The sequence below is a fragment of the Manduca sexta genome, unplaced genomic scaffold, assembly GCF_014839805.1.
Source record: "Manduca sexta isolate Smith_Timp_Sample1 unplaced genomic scaffold, JHU_Msex_v1.0 HiC_scaffold_4040, whole genome shotgun sequence".
NCBI lineage: Eukaryota > Metazoa > Arthropoda > Insecta > Lepidoptera > Sphingidae > Manduca > Manduca sexta.
The window spans coordinates 1-4,634 of NW_023595175.1; the positions used below are offsets into that span (position 1 = coordinate 1).

Sequence of the window (4,634 nt, forward strand, 5' to 3'; positions counted from 1 at the left end):
CATATTCTGATCTCATCCAATATTAATGTGCTACTAACATTTGGAAACCAAAAATTACGATATTATTAACAAGCCTCATTCCCTCATACCTGTTGTTTAAAAATAGACACCTTCAAATCTGTTCGCACAAGTGGAAACGCGGCGTTGTAATTAAGCAATTGCCTTCATTACGCGGTATTCGCTGCGCTCGTTATTATGATTTGTACATATTAACTACGTTACAGCTCTATGTGACCAACTAGGTACCAATAACAGGGAATTGGTTTGACCTAGTACGTGGACACAGTAGCGTATTATGCTATGCGATTTATCAAATTATATTTGCATCGTCTAAAATAGAAGTTATGTTTTCTATTTGTAAGAAGTTAAAATTTTAATCAAAAATCTGTAATCATGAATTCGGGGAAAGGACGGATATTTAGTTAAGATATTGCCGTCGTTATCCATTTTAATAGATGTCGATCACAATAAGAACAATAATATTTTATAATCATTGTTCCCTCTTAATATTCAATTGTAAATAAGGTGTGAAATTAATATATAGAAATGTACTTCAAATTCTCGGGAAATCTACAACACAAGACAGAACAACTTGGCGCTGACATATTAGGAGAGCCGACCAAATAAAGTGGGAATAAGTAGAGGAAGAAATATACTTAATCAAAGGAAATCACCTGTAAATAAAGGTAAAAAAAACAAGAATGATATTTAAATATCAAAATTGTTTATTTACGAATAAATAATACATAATAAAGGCATTCAACAACAAGGTTGTTAATTTATACAACTAGCTTCGTGGCCATGAAGATGGCAGTCTTCGAAACGTCAGGAGTAAAATCTTTGATGTTCTCTTCGTAGACGATTCATCTACATCTTTATAAAAGAAACAACGAGAACAATAAACCTACTTATTATATTCCTACTTCTGTTGAGTTAGGAACTTATTTAGTAAAATGATTAATGAAGTAAATGCATTCATTGTTAAACGACTGACAACTTAAAGTAAACCTTTAAAACACATATTTTAATAAATAAAAATAGTTCCATCCGAAGGGTGGTTGTCCACTTTGATTTCTGGCGGCGGGGATCTCTTTCAGAAGATATGCTCTTAGTTGAATGAGGCCCACATTGCTTAAATTACAGAATACTGAGCATATTAGTAACCTGAAATAAAACAACCGTAATAAAATTATAAATATAAATGCAAAAGTTTATTAAAATGTTTGGATGGTTGTAAGTAAGTAAAGGCACAAACAAGTGAAAGGTTTTGGATAACTTTTGGCACACGGATAGAGTATATCCTGGATTAACATATGAGCTTCTTTCTATCCCAGTAATTGGCTCCCATGAGAAAACTAGATTTTTTTAAATTATTTTTTTACGCTGGCATTATACAGTGTTTCAAGATCTTTGTTGAGGGAAATGCTTATCTAGCGGGTGAAGTCGCGAACAATAGCTAGTGTATATTAAATTTGCGGTGTAATGCAGTATCATCCACTGTTTAAAAATACGAAATTTTAGTTCCCATTGCTACCTGCATGGCGGTTACCACCACAGACGAATTTCCTAGCATAGCAAGTGTTACAAATTATAATATTATCAGCCTTAACATCAAAAATATCAAACTGACGATGGAGCTACTGATTATGGGTGGTTCAATGACTTATCATCAGTCAAGCACATTGCATTTGTGTAAAAAAGTTTCAATTACCCGCATCAATAATATTAAAAATAATCTTACCAATACGAATAACCAAGTGCTGGTCCCGGCACGAATAAGCCCAGAGCTATGTATGATACCGCTAAATGGTCTTTCAATCCTGAAGTCGCCCAGTATATTCCGAACAACAAGAGCGTTATAATACCCAATACTGCAGTCGCCAAATTAGTCCAGAGACATCCTAGAAAAATAAAACTCCTTACTTTGGTATTACTTGACCACGGACTATAAGAGTCTAGTTTTGAATATTAAGACAAATTCTAAATAGAAAGAAGCATCATCTAAAGTAAATTTTTTACCCTTAGATGTAGAAATGTCTTCCGGCAAAGTTTGAAGACGCTGGATGCAATCCGTACTGAACAGGTCTTCTTCATTACAGGATCACTACCAGAACTTTTTTTTTCATATTATGGGTACGTTGTATGAAAACCACCATAAAAGATAACCGTTGACAAAATGTCCATCTATGCTCTCCGTTCTACTCAATCGAAGATACATAGTATAATACGATCATGCCATTTTTCAATCGTGGACAGCTGAGTAACGCAGACATTATCAGCTTTTTTTGTTCTCATATAATAAGGGGTGACTACATTATTCTAAACTATAGTAATAGTATAATAAAACGACTTACCTGGCAGACCGAAAACTGGTTCTGTGGGGTTCTTAGTGGCGTTCACGATAGCCAACGCCGCAGCGACCAAGGCGAATGCCAGCTGAAGGAAGACGAACACAAGCAAGCACACGTACAGAGCGAATGATATCACAGGCGGCGTCTCAACTGAAACAAACGTGTAGTTGTAATGAGGTGGTGTTAGGATACTTTTATCCGTCCGGGTAGTGATCTTACAAGGGGGCGTAGCCAAGATCCATTTCTACAATCGTTAACGCTAACTTAATGTATGAGAATGACATCAATTCTAGAATAGACTCATCGTTAGATGTCATTTTAACCCTTTTTTTTAGTCTCTATTAGAGATACCGATTGTAAAAAGACATCTTGGCTATGGCCTCAGGTATAAGAACCGACATAGTGGTACATGTAAGTGTGTCGCGTTCCGGGACCAGCCTGTATACATCCAGTTCCAAACAGGCCGACATAATTGTGTTGACTAGTGAGGGATAATTATAAATTCTATCTGAACACTACTTCACTTAGCATCAGATGTAGAGAGTCACTTTACTGTGCCTGAACAAACCAAAGAATTGGAGTAATTCATTTACAAGTGGACCGTGTTGTGCAGAAATGATTCAACGCACAAACTGGTTAAAATCCAGTACTGACTTTTAACTACCACTAAATATATAAGTAGGTACGACTGGATTGTCATCAGTGATTACTATACGAGTCGCTCGTTTCAATACAGTGTTCAGTAAGCTACATTTCTCATTTCATCGACCTTATACTTGTTGTATCAAATACCACTAAAAAGTCTTTACGCAGGCAAAACTGAACGGCAAGTGAACTGCATTTCTCGTGATAATAAACTTTATCATACTGCAGCCTACGACTCATCGTCGTTTATTACATCATACGCCATTCCTTTGTTGCTGTGCTAAAGGACAAATTAACACAATTTCGCATAATGTCATATAGCTGAATCTCATTAATACAGGAATGTCATAACAATGGCCGAATTAATTACAAACACAAATTAATACATACGCGGATCGCTTGTGTCCACGTCTGTGACAGAAACACAGGCAGGCGTCGGCCGATAGCCCTGGGCTAGAGCCCGCACCTGAAATCAATTTACAATATTAACAAGCAATTCCTATTAGATGTCGAGACAATATATATATTTGGTAATGAGATTAACCTATAGTACATTATGTTCAAAATGGAAACCATCTGCATCTATATAGTATTTAATGTAAAATTCATACATCAAAGATTGAATTTAGGTAATTTAATTATTCGAAAAACGTAATATTTAACTCATCCCCTAATGTGCCCCTAATGTCTTTAACATCATGGGAAGGAATAGGCGTGGTGAGCGATAGAATATAGACATAATCAATTCTTCCTACCTCTAAATAAAAAGATCTATGCGTATGAAAGTATGAAAATATCCTTCTAAAAAATAAATGCACCGTGTTAATTATTGAAAAAATCGACTTTAGCATGTCAAAAGGCAAGAAAATAGCGCAACTAATCTAACTCGACGGTAATTTTTTTTTGCTTACGATCAGGTTAATCTCGATATTACCAAAAAAAATATTGCATAAGTAGGCAAACGAGCAAGCGGTGCCCCTGATGGACGGCGTGGACTGCAATGTTGGAGGGACAGCCAAGCTGCCCACCGGCAACAGTCATTAGAATTCGATGATTTTGATAAAGCATCTTACCTCTGCGTTCCTTGCATTCGCTTCAGTTTTACAGCTAACTGCACACGAGAGTTTAACTCTGGTATGCATGTCACTGTAAGCAAAAGTTATTGTTTTAATGAAAGAGATACTTATTATGAACTGTAGGTATTGATATCTTTTACTACGGATAATAAGTTTAAAAGCGTAATTAATATATTCCTTGGTGATGAATATCCATGTTCAATGCAGTTTGTTAATGATAACACAATGAAAACACACGTCATAACCATCTAAAGGAATCAAAGTTTATTTACATAGGTATAGGTAATAGGTATGGTACGCGAAGGAAGTATTAGACGAATTCTATGTATTAGACTGATTTTGAAAACGGCAACCATAGGGTTTTGGGTGATCTCTGTTGGGAACTGCTTTCTGAACTGGTGGTAGAAAAATAATTACATTTAAAAATTAATAATACTCGTGTATGAAAAACAATATTTTTATAATCTGTACAATAACCTCATTTATATACCACCATTCTAATTTGACAATATTTCACTTAACCGCGGCCGTATATACAAAAAACTTAAATACTTAATAATCT

General features: G+C 35.3%; 1 pseudogene; it reads right to left on the reverse strand.

Moving 5' to 3' along the window:
• Nucleotides 1–754: 754 nt before the first annotated feature.
• On the reverse strand, nucleotides 755–4,138 carry LOC119193347 (annotated as a pseudogene).
• Between the last annotated feature and the right edge of the window lie 496 nt (nucleotides 4,139–4,634).